Below are 16,087 nucleotides of genomic sequence, written 5' to 3' on the forward strand. Positions count from 1 at the left end.
CAGCGTTGTTGTAATCTCCTCCTCCAGCATAATCTTCATAGCTGAACGACTCTTAATGTGTTTGCTATTCATCTGTTCTAGCATTTAAATAGTAATTATTAGTGGCACAGTCTTTTGGGTGATCAGCCCAAAGCTGCAGTGCCATAGTGTGACCTTGAGTTTTCCTACAGACAATGGAAATTAGTTGATAATGGACAACAGTAATTGCTTGGATGACAGTGCACCTCTGGAGCTACATCACCACAATACATCACTGAGGCCAGGAGCTTAGCAGGACTCAGGAAAAAAAAAGGGAATTAACAAAATGCAAACAAGATGTCGAAATGCATAAAAAATGGGACAGAGGATAATACAGAGGGTAATTATAATGTAATTATATAAATATAATCATATGAGTAAGCACTGTGGCTTCACTGGGAGTACTGCATGCAGGGCTGGGCTCAGAGATGGCTGATGAGTATGTTTCTGATGAGTGTGTTTTGAGGCTTGAGTAAGTCTTACTCACAGGAGAATTCTTAAACAGTGGTATTATTTAGTTTTGGAAAGGAGACCACAAGGAGGACATCAAAGTGTGACAAAAGGCTCTACAAGTGTCAAGCTGTGGGCCAGATCCAGCCCAGTGAAGGCAAGTGTCATGCCAGGAATCCTCAATTTTGGAGCCCTTTTCTCTCACAGTGGAAGAGGACGAAGGAAGGGGATGGGACTTAACAGAATATCAGGACATCTTTTCCTCTTTCTTGCATGCAAATGTTCATCAGGATCATTGATGAACCGATGCACAAGAAGCTACAGGGAGGAAGAAACCATGGTAGCAGAAACCAGAGCAATGAGATTTCCCACCCAGCCTCCTGTTAAATAGTTGTCCTTACCTACTCCCCCAAATATTTCCCTGTGTTTCTGGAAGTCCTGCTGCAAGGCTTGATCCAGGGAAGAGAAAACAAAAGCTTCTGAACAAGCTGTAAGTCTGACATTTCTAACATTTGAGTTCAAATTGAATACACAGACTTTATTTTCACACATGGAACTTGTTGCCACAAAAGGAGATGAGAGAAGAAGTCTTACAGGTTAGAGAAGAATATGGAAACATCAAAATTAAAAGTACTGCTGTTGTTCTGATTAGCAGGAGCACCTTTTAGGAGGGATAGTCCAACTCCACAACTGACGTTATATTTTAAATATTGGGGATGAAGATAAAAGCTAAGCTGGAAGTACAGCATCCTTCCTGGTTTTTACACTTTCTGGAATTAATTATGTTTTCTACACATTGAATTCACTCACTTGTATTTCTAGTCAGGTCTTCTGTGCGCTCCTGTGTTTGCATGAACAAAAAGCATTCACGATTATCAGCATAAAGGTTAGAAATATATAAAAAGAGCTTTTGGAAGGCCTACTAATAATTTAACAGAAAATTTGTGCCTTTAAGCAGGTTTGTGAAAGTATTTTTGCATTTTAATCTGGCTGTTTCTGGCTGTCATAATACAACCTTTACTAAACTGATCATTAGCTTGATCCAATGTAATGTGTTTTGTGGTTTTGATCTTGCTTGCTGCTGCAAACTTATCCTTCAATCAGAAATGGCCTCACATATAAGGTGGCTGCACTTGCAGGCTCCAATTTTATTACAACATTTGGCAGACTGATACACTCATGCCATTTAGTATCACTTTATCATGGATAATGACAGCACAACTAACTACAAAAATAAAAAAAGCCTTTAAATTTTACATATTGGAAACTAGTTAAAATTCATTTTTGACCAGGGGGTCTTCTTCCAGCTGAGAAGAAAATGTAAAATGTATAATTTCATTACCCTGCATTAAACTGCTATTTTTCCTTTAGAGTGTCTCTAGTGAAATCAGCATGACCAAAATCCTGTTCACTTTGCTCTTGTTCTTTTTTCCATGGAACTCAAAAATGGGTAATATTTCCATGATTTTTCCATTCTGTGGTTTTATTGCTGGGGCAGTATTGTTTCTGTTACGGCTTGTGAGCAGTACTTTGTATCTGTTCTTAAACAGTTCTGATGCGTGAAATGATGATGTTCCTGTGCTCTCTCAGGCTTTGAAGTTATTAGAGCTAAATATTGTCAAGTTTGCTAAATGTTTAGGTGAACGAGCTGCTGTACTGTCAGACCTGAATGTGCAAAAAGTAATAATCCATACTAAAAAGAAAAACATATCAGCATTTAAAAGAAAGAAAAAAGAGTACTGGCATTGTAAAAGGAAATGTATTTTCAGGCCTCTTTATCTCTCTACTGGGTTTTGCACTTTGTGTTAATGAAGTCAAACTTTCCCCTTTCCTCAGGAAGGCCAGAAATTGATTTTTTTTATTCTTTTTTAATGGAATTTGGGTGTCTCACATGCCTCCCTATGTGAGGACTTTAAAGAAATCTCCACACATCAGTCTTTCCTGAAGATTTAGTTGTACCTTCTAGCAACCTCTCCAAACATGCTTGTCTGCACTACCCTTTATCATAAATACTTCCCCTCTTTGCAAATGTATTTTAGTCCTGAGTAAGGGATAGACAGCTGAAGGGAATCCTGGAAAAGGCAGGCTGGTGCTATTCCTTAGTGTCTGACTAACTTATCATTAGGTCTTGCTGTGCCTCACATCACCCCAGCACTGATGGAGTTTCCATAGTGGGGAAAACAATTATTGCCAGTTTGCCTTGTAAATGTTGAAAGGCATCTGCTGCTCCTCTTAGAAATGGAAATTGATGCTGATAATAAACACAATTATAAAGAAGGTTGCTGGAAAGACTCCTGTAAGGGAAAAGTGATGTTTTAAGGGCAGTGCTGTGGGGTATAATGAGAATTGGTATTGCCTTTTAAACCATTGTACTGAGGCTGGGTTGGATGTCTGATAAAGTCTCACCCATTATGAGACATTATTGCAAAAAGTTTGTGTTGTATCAAAGTCCATGATGGCACAGGGGTTTAGGCTGGAAATTCTTTATCCCTGTATCTCATTTGCAAACCTCTGGATCTGGGCTTTTACTGGGGTTTTGTTGGGTCTCTTTTTAATACAGAAAGGAAGGGTGTCAAAGACCTTCCCTTTGCAAACTCCTGTAAGTTCAGCAAGGCTCAAGCCTGGCCAGTCCAGACCATCATCAGGGACCTGTTGGGTTGCAAAATACAAAGAAAAATGAATGTCTGGATTTGGTGCAAAGCATGTGGCTTGATGTGCCTGCACAATCTAATCTTGAAAACAGTAATGTCAAAGAGGAAGAGGATGAAAACACATTCTATAAGCTTTGTGCTACCTGGTAATTTATGCACCAGGTATTTAGACTGAGGTCATGAAATACCAGCTTTTAAATTAGAGACAGCTTGGTGCAAATGCCAGTGATAAATGAGTTGAAAATAACATTAAATAATTACTGTGAAATAAAAGGACTATTTAGAAGTTGTAATTGAGTTCGATGCATGGTGATTATGGTATTGGTAGCAGTTCATGGCTCATCCAACGTTATTATTGCAGAATCGATGTTTTCATTTAATGTTTTCTAGATTGTTGTTGTCATCTGTGGTGCTTAATTGAATAAAACACAAGATTCACTTGGAATAGATGCAGATACAAAGTACTAAATTTCTCAGAGGAAGAATGTTTTCACTTTGTTTAACCCAAAGCATTACTTTATTTGCAAATATAATTGATACTGGCTTTTTGATGGCTGGAAGACCATCCCTAGAGTACATTAAGCAGGCCAGCCATAACAACAGTACTAGATTTATGGCAGATGAGTGTAAATAGTGCAGTATTAACTGTAATGGATTCTGGACTATAAATACGCCACCACGTCCCACTGGGTAGGATCAGGAGTCTCATTCATGAATGACTTTAGATGTGCACTGTATGAAAGGAAAAAAGCCCTGTACTTTGAATTACCTCTTGATACTTAGCACAAAATTGCATATGTTGGTAATTCTGGGCTGCAGGGTAAAGCCCAGGTCTCAGCCCCCAGTAAGATTGTGGTCTTGGTGTCCAAGGCCAGCACTGAAAGTAGAAACAGAACGTTGAGTTTGGTGGAGGTTCTGTCAAACCTCAGCTCAGGAGGACCTGTGCAGGGAACTGCATATTTTAAATCCTCTCTCAATCCAAATGGAGGTGTTACTGGAAGCTACTGAATGTGAACCATTCAAGTTTTCTGTATCCAGGAAGGGTGCAGACATGCAGTACTGCACACACAGAGTCTTTTAACAGGGTGCCTCAGAAGCAAGTACTGGAAAAAGAAATATCTGTCCTATGGGGAGAGAGAAAGCCACTGGTAGTAAAAATGGTCTCTTCAGGAACAGGCAGCAGTGGCTGGGCAGGTGGCAGACAGAATATTCTTCTTGGAACTGCAAGGCATTTTCTGCAGAGTCTGTTCTGTTGGAAGTTTCTCCAGCCCAAAGCACAGAGAACCCCCAGCTGTGCAGCTCCTTGGTGCTGTTGTAATACCAGTAATGTATATTAAAATATGGTTACTTTTCATTTAGTTTCATTACAGTGATCTTCTTGTATGTTGGCTGTATTGCTTGTATGCAACTATGCTACAGGACTGTTCTATGATAGGCGCTTTTTTGGTTTTGACTTCAGCACACAAAAAATGGGTGTTCATTTATACTGTGTTGGCATTGCACTTCTCTGACTACGTAAGGAGGCTTCAAAATTGATGTGCCTTACACTTACAGCCACTTGGAGCCACTTCACAGAGCCAGAGTAACATCAAGGGGCTTCATTGCCTGGGAGAAGAAGATGCACAGCACTTTGCCAGGATGGAAGCTCTATCAGCCTTTTATGCAATCAATTACCTCTGATTATAGAAATTGAACCCTCATTTACTGCGCAAAATCTGATGAATATACTTAAGTTTCTGTATCCCAAAAAAGGATTCATCCCAAACAAATTAACTACCCCTTTTCCTCATGGAAGGAAAGTCAAAGTGAAGAGATGTTCTGGTATCATGTTCCACAATTCAGTGTGAGCTCTGCTCTTTCAGCAAAGACCTACCTGTACCATAAGGGTTTATTCTACCATCTGTGTTTGTGTAAACTTCTGTTAAAAAACTATATTGTTATTGGGGAGAAAATTAAATTCTTAGAACAGGTTTCTCTAAGGGAACTGTCTGAATCCTTTGTGTTGCTAGAGAATGTATCTGTATCAAGGAAGGTGATACTGCAGAGTTTATTTAACAATCTGATACAAAAGGGTTTATTTTATTACAATTCATGCCATCCTAATGAACCACTCGATAAGAAAGTATTAAAATGCAGTGCTGGATGGACTGTAAGTGAATATTTATTTGCCTTCTACCACTACCACATAGATGAACCAACAGTCTCAGGCTGGTACTTAATGGTTAAGATGAACTGTTTAATCAGCTCTATGGCATTCTGCTGCCAATACTGTCTGAAGTGAAATCAGTTGAAAGAAAACACCAATTGAAAGCACCCTTGCAAGACTGTAACTGCTATTTTTGTAGCTTTTAATCACATGCAGCCAGTCTCTGGCATCTGTGAAGCGGGGGGAAATGTTGAAAATAGATTTATCTATTTTGGAAAGCTTGTCTCTTTGCTTCATTTCTGGACATAATTAAAAGCCTGATCTGTTGGTTAGAATTTTCCCATGTACTTTGACTTCTCTTTGGCTGCTGGAAGGGGCGATGTGACCAGGCCAGGTACTTCTGAAGAATGATGTCTGTTAAAGTTCTGTACAGGAGTTTCCCTCTCATGTCCAGCTCAGATACATTGACCATCAATCTCTTACGTTTTCTCCTCATATTATTCCTTTCAGAGTAGCTACTGCTTGTTCTGGTGTCACCAAACTACAACTCAAAGTGAGAATTAGTTAACTCAGTGCTCTGGATTGCTCTATAAGGCAGAGGGAATTTTTTTTTTAGTTTTTTTTCTGCTGGCCAACTTCTATTTGCATTATTTCAGGCTCTTGCAGCTTAAGCCTCTAAACATCCCATCTTGCAGTCACTTCCCACACCAGCAGAAGTCTTGAGCTACAGAGATGAACAATAGAAATGAAAAGACTGCTGATTCCATGAATAAATATAAGCCCTAAGCTGCCTTATTATCCCTGGAAAATATGTCCAAAAAGCTGTCTTTGGGTAATATTTGCAATAAAAGTCTGATAGTGTTCTCAGGACTGATGAAATCTCCCCCTCCTTGTTTCAAAATTCTGATTTGCTCAACAGAGAATGCAGTGATGGGCGATGCAACTTTTTTTCTAGCGTGAATTCAGGTATGAAAGTGAAACTTTGTGAGCTTTCCAAATGTAACATATTGCAGATATTTCACAGGTAGAGTTGGGCAATGACCCAGGGCTTTTCAGAACACACTGTTTACAGCAAAGCCTGATCTGAGCACATGGTATTGATCTCCTACTGCCTTGGTGGATGGGTTTTAGGTCCTTCTGCATCTCATCTTGTAACCAGGGTAGGATGACAGCAAGCTGGACCGACAGCTGGAAAAGGAGTGGGCTCAGCTTTTGTCTCTGTGGAGTTTGGTGTTGTATTACAGCATATGCAGGCAGTCACATGCAGGACCTGTATCTGATTTTTATGTGTGTGCAAATGATGGGCCTATTTCATATGTGCAGCTACATGCAATTTGAGAGGTATGTAAATGAGACATGCATTCATTATTTGTGACAAGAAAATGGCTCACTCTGGTTTACTCTAGCTCACGTTTCATACTTGTGTGATTTCCTAAGGGAGAAAGGAAAAGTCCACATTCCTGCATAGCTTTGTGTAACCATGTTATGGAACTTTCTGTAAGTCTCAAAATATCTCAAATTCCCTTCTTTGTGCTATTTTCTAAACTAAATGAAATCACCAATCTTTTTTTGTGCAAGAATTCAGAGGCTCACAGCTGTAGGCTACTTTGAAATGTTTGTGTCATTATTTATTCTTTGCTGTCTTCAGAATATGGTAAAATGGAAAGGTCACAGATACCATATCAAACAATAATGTGGGGAAAAAACTGCGTTGGAGACAAACTCACTAGTGAGTGTTATAGAAAAGATGTGTTTCTTGTTTTGGGATGTGTGTAGGAAGTCGTGATTAAATACATCAGAGTATCTGTGCAGTGTTTTGGGGAGGCTGTAATGTGGTTTTTTCATATTCATAAAAAAGAATGAAGCTCTGTAAACTGTGTTGGGGCAATCTCAAAGTAATACTGAGTCACAATTTTTTGTTAAGCAGAGGTCCTCAGTCCCTCAGTGAATGCTGCTCAGCACTCCCAGGACCCTACAGCAACACTCAGACCTCCAGAGCCATTCCCTGTGCCTCAGCCTGGCTGTCAGACCGCGAAGGAACAAACATCTCAGATGGCAAGGCACAGGGAGTGGTCTTGGCAAGAGACATTTTTATGCTCCCTGTACGTTTTGGACATCCCACCTCTGCTGCTGCTGCTGATCTTTTGCCACTGACTCACAGCTTTTTGAAGACTCGTCCCTGTTTCCAGTAGGGACAGTGGGGGCAAGTTTGAGGCACCCTTTGTCATTTCCAGGAGAGATGTGAGGGTTTCACACCCCATCTCCCTGCAGGGCATCAGGGGCTGTGCAATCTGCCCTTGCTCCAGCTCTGCCTGAGTGCCCAAGGTGGCATTGCTGAACACCTGCTAAGTCTCTGTAATTAATGAACATTATCAATGCTAAATAAAGGATGTCTTAACCCCTTTCAGAGGTCTTTTGCTGTGCTCAGAGCCCTGCTGCTCTCCTGTAAGAGGTATAGGATTTATAGACATCATGCATCTCTTCTGCATTAATTTTCTTATGTTACAGGTAAATCAAATAAATACATGAGAACAGGACTTCACCACTACATTATTTGAATTCTATTTAGGTTTGTATTCAGGCAGTTATGTATTGTATGTGTTTGTACATCATGCTGTAAGGTTTCCACTTTCTTTACTGTGTCATCTGTCTACAAGTGAGCTGGGGATCTGGTCTGGTGCAGTATCCTCAGAGCTGAAGAGTACCTCTCTGAGGCACTTAAAACAATGATGTAGTACTAGCATGCTTCTGAAAATGAAAGCTCTCTGAGGTGGTACAAATGGCACATCAAAACTGCTGTTTTTTAAAAAAATTAGAGCAAGGCATTGTTCTTGTTTCCTCACAATAGAAGCAGCTACTGAGGTTGCAGTATTAATAAGCCAATTCTGTTCATCTCCTTCATCTATTTTAGCAAACACACACTTTTACCTCTGTGTCAGGGGTTCTGGGTAGGCCTTTCCAGTTGGCCCATTTTCCATGAATTGCATTTCCACTAGAGAGCATTCAACATTCCAGTAACATGTTTTGTCTGCCCTCTGGGATAGTACATGTACTGTGCAAGACCTGCAGTCCAGAAAGGTGAATGTAGGGTGGGTACTGAGGCACAGAGGGGGAAAGTGAGTGAGGTGACATGACTCTGTGCTTTACTTGTTTTATCTGCTTAGTGGAGTTTTGCCCAAGTGTTGTTTTCTTCCTCTTCCTTCCACCTTCAGACTTGAGCATAGGAATCTGAAAACATTGTGGGATTGCCTTCTCCAAAAATAAAGACATGAAGCAGACAGGAAGGGCTTTGGGTCCCTTTGTGCCTCTTTTAGAGAAGACAAGTGTTGGCAGTGTTTTCATTGTTCAGTCTCTTGAGGAGGTTATTTTAGTTTGGTGGAAAAGATTAGATTTAATCCCAAGAGACCTAGAAACGCTTGATAAAAAACACACCAGCATACAAACCCTCACAGCAATCATAGCCCCCACCAGAAGCTGAGGGAAGTGACCCCCACAACCCATCCAGCTCCCGTGAGCATGTTGGGGAGGCAGAGAACACCAGGGAAAACACCAGTGCAGGTGGCAGAGGTGAAATCCTTGCACCTCTTGGTGTTGTTTGGGAATATCTGAGAGAAGTTATGAGGCTAACATGGTGTTCAATGAGTCGCCACTCCTCAGGGCCAAGTGGTCACACCCTCTGCCACAGGTGATGACAGTCTCGAGGAGATCCTCTCCAAATGCCTAAAGCTGGGCTCAGCCTGCCCAGCCTGTAGGATCTGATGGAGCCACGTGTCAAGTTTTATGTTCAGAGACCGAGGCTGTTTGGTCTTTATGCCTTCATCCCCTGTGAGACCTCAGAAGCTGTCACAGTGTAACTTTCAAGTGTGCAGCATCCATAAGATGAATGTATGTTTTAACAGTGTCAGTATTTTGCATCACTATTGAAAGTGTATGGCTCATATTGAAAGTACAGGTATTTTTTCCTCTCTTTTTCTTTTTTGTTAAAGCTGATATAAAAGTAAATGAAAAATAACAACCATTGCAATGAAAAGTGTACTTCATAAAACAAATGCTTAAAAAGCCACTTGCTCCAGCTGCGGCTTTTATGTACGAGGATCTCTCAGGCAATGTATGCGCTTACACAAGAAGCCTTTCACAACATTTACATTTAAACCAGTCATCATCTTACATGCAGATCATTTATTCATCCTATAAATCACTTTGGAGCTACAAATGAAGATGAGGCTCTCTCTTTTCCAAGCAGTAGGCTGCTAAATAGCCTAATATGTTTGCAGCTGTTGTGAAGATGGGGATTCTCTGTTTCACAGTGATTGGGGGGGGGTATTTTCTCATCACTGGTGATGTCTTTTACATCTGACATGGGTATTTCAGTTGCAAAATATATGTTGTGGCTATTCTGTAAAATTTATGTTTAATGAAATAAAAAAAATAAAGGTAAGGAGCAAAGAAATAAATTCTTCCACTCCTAAAACAACAGTTAAAAAGAACACATTCTGAGTCAATAAGGAAGTAATTCAGCTGCTACCTAGAAATAACCAGGAGGTGTGGGGGAAAATGTCACTGAATATTGATCCCTAAGAGCACAGGGAGCAGGAATACTAAGCCAGACTGTGAGGAGGCAAACTCTGAAAAAACAATTTGGAGACCATTCACAGCTGGCACTGAAGTTGGGGCCTCAGAAGCCTCTCTCACACAGATAAACAAGTGAGAAAGAGGCATCTGTTGCATTGCAGCTGCCAAGGTCACAGCAGCAGGAGCAGGCAGAGAAAAGCCAGCGACAGGGTCTGTATTCCATGCAGGGATAACACAGCGTCAAACAATTGTGGCACTGCTCATCCCCTGCCTTTGAGATTGGGATGATGTATTAAAATATATACACTGACTCAAAAAATAACCCCACAGTGGATTAAAAGTAATGTTTTTGAACAGTAGCTACTTCAACAGAAAAGTCTGACTGTCAGAACACACACTTGATCTTTGGGGTAGGCAAACCAAAGTGGGTACGTAATCCAGAACTGAGAAGGGCACAAGTACCTGCTGTGTTCCCCAGAGTCACGCTCCAATTTAGGCAGGAAAGTGCTATGCAAAACAGCTCTAGCTGTGCATGAAAGAGCAGACTTCTTCACAGCTTGCATCCCCGTGTTGTCTTATTTGTTTACCATGAACTGTGGGGTCCTGGAACTCGGAGCGGGAGAGAGAAATGGGAAGCAGCAGAATACAGTGCTTCAAACAAACCTATTATAATAATTTTAAACCACCTTCTCATGTTCAAGATTAAAAAAAAAAAAAAAGAAGGGAACTTAGTGAGGCTTTGGTAATGGACAAATAGTAGCAACACCACAGGACTATTATGCAGACACACAAGTCGTTCTTGCAATGCCCATTGTCTCTGTGTCCCCTGCTGCCATGTACCTGCTGTCTCAGATAGCAGGAGTTCTCATGCTGGTGGGAACATTTTGAAGTGTATCCCCTGTAGGAACAGATATTCATGCAAATAACTAATTAATGGCATTGACTAAATAAACTGGATTTGATCTGTTAAATGAAAATAGCACACCAGATTGCTTTCTTAATGATTTTGGTCATGGGTAATGGAAATGTGATGTATTTTTAACTGTAACTATATTCATAATCTGTTATTGCCTCTAGTCCTTTCACAGAACCTTTGAAATCTGAAAAATCATCTGAGTGGATCCCCAAGACAGAGGGGTCCTCAGTGGAGCCTCTGAAAATTCCTCTGGACATAGAGACTCTCCCATGACTAACCCTTGGTAGAATCAACATGTTGGAGACAGCCAGAGAGGGGCAACCATAGCAGGGCTGATGAAAGATAAAGCTAATTAATGCATATCCTTACTTTCTTTTATAATAAAATTAGTTTTGGGATGCCTTTTGACAAATGGAGAAATCTTGCCAAAGCTAGGGATTAACTTGGAACAAGACTAAAGCATTTTTATGGTCTTCTAACAGGAACTATTATGAGAAGCAGGGCTGGGGATGGTGTGTAGGCAATAGAGATGCTCTGCAGCCTTTGTAGGAGTAGGGCTGATGTCAGCTGATCTCCCATCTAAGTGTTTCCAATTCCACATTCCTACTGGGGATGTTGCTGTGTAATAACGTGATATTACTGTTGTCACATTCTTGGAGAGGGGCAGGGCACAAACTGTGCTTTCAGAACAAAAAAAAATTAAATTCTCCCTCTCCAAAGCTTATTCAGATGAGCACAGAACAGAAATCTCCAGAATGAACAGCCAGAATATCTGGGTGCTTCTGAAGCATCTAAACCATATACTCCTGTAAAAAGAGTTTCTAGCCATGCAGCCCTCATGGGTTTACAGCTCTCTGTTGTGCTCTGGCATCAGCTAAATGAGGAGTCCTTGACCTCCAGAAGGATCTGCAGAGGAGGACACACCCCCCTCTGACCCACTGCATCTGAGCCATACAGGTCCAGAGGGAGAGGGGCTGTGCCACTGCTTTTTTGTGTGGATGAGATGTTGGCACTGGGACTTGAGGAGTGGTAACTGGTCACCAGCATGCCCTGGCACATGTTCAGGACCATGGACATCTTGATTTTTATGGACCTTTTCCTCTTGTTCCTCTTAGAATTTCTCTAGGAAAATTGGAATGGTGGGGCAACAAATAGGACAGTTGCAAAGGCATTTTATCAGTCTTGGGGATTGAGTGGCTTTACCTTTTTTGGAGTATGCTGCTGGTCTTAGAAGAACATTGTTCAGGGAGACCTTCTCACACAGGAAGCTGCCAGCCTGGTGTCCGCTCTGCCTCTGTGGCCTGGAAAGCAGCACCAATGCACACTGAGCACTGTTCCCCTTGCATCCTGTGTTGACCCACATTTTAAATGTCTGAATGATAAAATACATGGCTGCAACCTTTTTAAGGCTCATCTCATAGTGGATGCCTGTGCTGGCAGAGTCCATCTGTCTTCCTGAGTTGTCTTTAAAACATCTACTACCTACATAACTTTCTTAAAAACCTGTAGCCCTTAGGACTTTTCCTCTGTAACATACCTATGAGTAAATTTTTCTCTTGCCATGTGCTTTCCTGGGCCTTGTGTCCTTCCTGAACTGAGAGCAAATCAGCCAAACTAGTAGGAACTGTCAGTGAGTGTGAAGCTCAGAGGGGCTGGATGTACGAAATGAGATTGTGTGATGTGTTCTGCTGGAGGTAACACATTACTGCACCCCAGATACTAACAGTACTAATGGCTTAGATCCACAAAAAAATTCAGCTACGTAGCTCTCCATGGGATCTGGTCATTATCTCGAGCAGGGAGAACATTAGCAGATTGTTCAAAGGTGTGGTTACCCAAGTAGAGTTAATTTCTACCCACTTTGCCCACTGGCTTCAACTTCCTTGATGTGGCAATGAAAGGGGAATAAATAACCCAGTGTGGTACAGAACCCCAGGTTTCAATGGAGCACAAGGGTTCTGCATCCAATAACTGTACCTGCTGCTGCTGCAGGCTTCTCACTGCTCTTAGTCTGTGCTCCCTGGAACAGATGTGTGCAGCTGGGGGGCTCACTGAGCACAGGCTGCTGTTGGATCTGGCCTTTGTAACACACAGGGAGTAGGAATGCTCTGCACTGACTGCTGAGAGCCCTTTGCTGCTTTCCATGAAGGAGCTGCTCTGCATCCAGACACCTGTACCTCCACAGAAGGGCAGAATCAAGGATGGTCTTGTATCCTGATCTGCTTAAAAATGTTTGGGAGCAGTAACAAACTGCTCCTTTTACTATCATGCATTGCTGTAATGCATCATCATAAACAAAGGTTGCTGTGCTTTAGCTCCTAAAAGTTCACAAGCTTTGTGGTGATGACAGTTTGAGCTTTTGTTCCACCTTGTCCTCCAGAGCCACTGGAACAATTATTTCTATTTGCAGTGTTCAAGGTTTTCAACAGTCTTTGAGCAGGAAGTTTTGTGGTGACTTTGTGAACTCCAAGGAGAATTTAAAGAATGATCCCAGACCATAATCTTGTTTCTGCCAGTCTCAGGAGAATGAAGCACTTTCCTTCTAACAGAAAATGCTCTAGGACATGTGTGACTAATTCGTTACAAGGTAATTAAAAATTATCTGTATGACTGCAGTGCTGCATGATTGTGTTGAAATAAGCACCCTGGGTGAAGATGAGTTGAGAAGCTGGGAACAGCTCCTTTCACCTGTCGCTGGTTCCTCTCCTGATGGGAGAGAGTTGGCTGTCTGTCCTGGTGTGGTGGCTGAGGAAATAATTGCTGTCAAGCATGGGGATGGCATTCATGTGCTTGTAGCTGGCATTTTGAATGTACATCTTGGTTAGTGAGGAGAGGTGTCTGTGCTCATAGTGGGGCTCCTGAGCTGTCCCAGTGGTGGCACAGCGTGGACTACATGGATTGATGGAGGCTGCTCACCATGGGAATGCAGTTTCTGTGGCAGGGTCTGGAAACAGACCTCTCACACGGCACGGGGAGGGAGTGGAGACAAACCTGATGCAATGATGGGTAGTAGGGGGTGAAAAGCCTGGTGTGTATTTGACCCTGGCAGGGAGGAACAACCAGCTCCCTGTATCCTTCTGATCAGCTGGGATGCTGTGGGGAGGGATGGATTGGAAGGTCGTACTCCCAGGGCCCTTGTCTGCCAATGCCTCCTGCCATGCCCTAAATAGGAGTGTCTGGGACCCATCCTTGTGCCTGCCAGGTTTGGCAGATACAGATTCCTGTCCTTTGATAGGGGTGTATTAATCTTTCATCAGTGATGACTCAGCCAAGCGATAGCATTGGTACCTAACATAGCTCAGAGGTCAGGAAGGATGGCCTCAGCCCTGCTAATGTGAGAGCAGATTATTCTCTGCCTGTGACTAATGAGCATTTCTGAATGGCAATGGCCACTACTTCCTCCTCCAGTGTCACCCCAGGAGGTGTCTGGCAACCTCAGAACCCCTTTGATCAATGCAGGAGGGTGACAGAGAGCTTGAGGGGATGTCACTGCCCCTGCTGCCATATCCTCCAGGCAGTGAGCAGCTGGTGGCCATCTGAGGGGATGAGACACCCTGCGCTGGTCAGGGGTGGCAAGGAGGTACCACCAGGCATTTCAGGAACACTGGGGTAGCTGTGCCAGGCACTGGGAGAGCCAGTCAGAACAGCAGCCTCCTAATGCACCATGTAATGAGGCTCAGCCACATGTATTTGCATAGCTAACTGCTGGACTAATTAGCACAATTAACTTCTTAGGTGTCCAACAACAAGCTTAGTGGAAAAAAAATCTACATTGTAAGGGAGAGTGGCCATTTCCAGAAAAACAGTGAAAAACAGTGTGTTTTAAGTTGTTAACTGTAAAAGAATTGAATCTGCATGGGGAGGGCATGCAGTGCAATTAAGTTCAGGGATTGCCAGTGCAGGTACTGAGGGGTCAGGGACACAGTGAATGGCCCATGTTTTAAAAAGGGATTCATTTTTTTGCAGAAATTTCCAGCATGTACATAAAAAAAACCCCAACCAACTAAACAACAACTCCACAACCAAAAAAAAAAAAAAAATAAAACCCAAACCAACACACCAATTCCAAATACAGTTTTGTTACATTTGAATTCCTCTTGGAAAGAAAAATAGCAGAAGTGTGGAGTAAAGCAAGCCTTCATTACCACTCACAACAGGTAGAAAAGTAGACCAAGCCAATTGGAAAATTCAAACTGATCCACTTATATAAAACCTTGAAAACAATTCTGTTCTGATGGCTGGGGAAAAATTTATGAGCAATAACCTCACTATAAACATATAGAAAATATTGTGACTTAAACTATGGGGACTAAAGAGTTGGAACTGCAGTGTAAGCTAGGACTGTGTCAGAGTATAACCCAGCATGAAATCAACACAGGCTGATAGATTTAAATGCAAATTATTATTTTGTGTTAGGTGCTATTCACTTTTCTTTTTAATGAACTGTTGCCTGGATTGTGGCACCTGGGACAAGGCAAGGTTGTCTTGTTTGCTACCAGCACAATTCCGTGTTGCAGATCTTTTACTTCATGGTTTCTATGAACTTCTGGGAATGTAATGGTGAAAATGCAGAAATGCTTAGGGAGTCTGAGTGGTGGCTTGTAGATGTCTTTAGGAAAACTTGGCCTGCCATTGATGTGTCCCTGAACCAAGGATCAAGATTATCCCAGGTGTAAGGAGACATTGACCGTAATGGTGTTGGTGAATGTGACCTTGTATAATAAATCCGTGCTGTAAAATTGAGGATCAAATGAGGCATAATCACTTCCTTGTCAGATAAACAGTCTGATGTTCCCTTTCCTTAGCTGGTTATCCGCAGACTCAGCAGAGATCTCAGCATCACGTGAGTGAGGAAACATTCACCTTTACACAGCGCTACAGCACTGAGGACAGCTCTGGGCTCCATCCTGGGTGCGCTGGGTGGGAGGTGAGGATGGGAGGAGCAGCAGCGTGGCAGTTTTGTGTCACCTGGTGTTGGGGTGAGTGAGGGCTCGCATCAGTCCCAAGCAAATATTGAATAACCTCCACGCTGCCCTAAGTTTTGTCCAGCCATGTGCGGTGCCCTTCCTGGAGCGTGGCACTTGCTCTGTGCCTCGTGCTCAGGCACAGCCCGTGTCACCCCGTGCTGACAGCAAGGTGGGCGAGCGGGCTCGGAAGGCCCGTTTGACAGCTCTGATGTGTTGGAGAGATCTCTGCTGTGGCAGAGAAGCTGCAGGGAGCGAGCTACGGCAGCGCGGCGCGGAGCAGGCAACGCGTGCTCGTGTGTCACCCTGCAACGTGACCTCCATGGCAGCCACCACAGCAGACGCGCACGGTGGCCCCCGCCCCACCCAG

At 42.6% G+C, this 16,087-nt stretch overlaps 1 protein-coding gene across 3 annotated transcripts in view; it reads left to right on the plus strand.

The window, feature by feature from the left end:
* Positions 1 to 16,087, plus strand: part of DPP6 (dipeptidyl peptidase like 6) — a 540,742-nt gene that overhangs the window by 278,600 nt on the left and 246,055 nt on the right. The gene's annotated exons all lie outside the window — the stretch shown is intronic.

The sequence above is a fragment of the Corvus brachyrhynchos genome, unplaced genomic scaffold (genome assembly GCF_000691975.1).
Source record: "Corvus brachyrhynchos isolate BGI_N302 unplaced genomic scaffold, ASM69197v1 scaffold52, whole genome shotgun sequence".
NCBI classification, from domain to species: Eukaryota; Metazoa; Chordata; class Aves; order Passeriformes; family Corvidae; genus Corvus; species Corvus brachyrhynchos.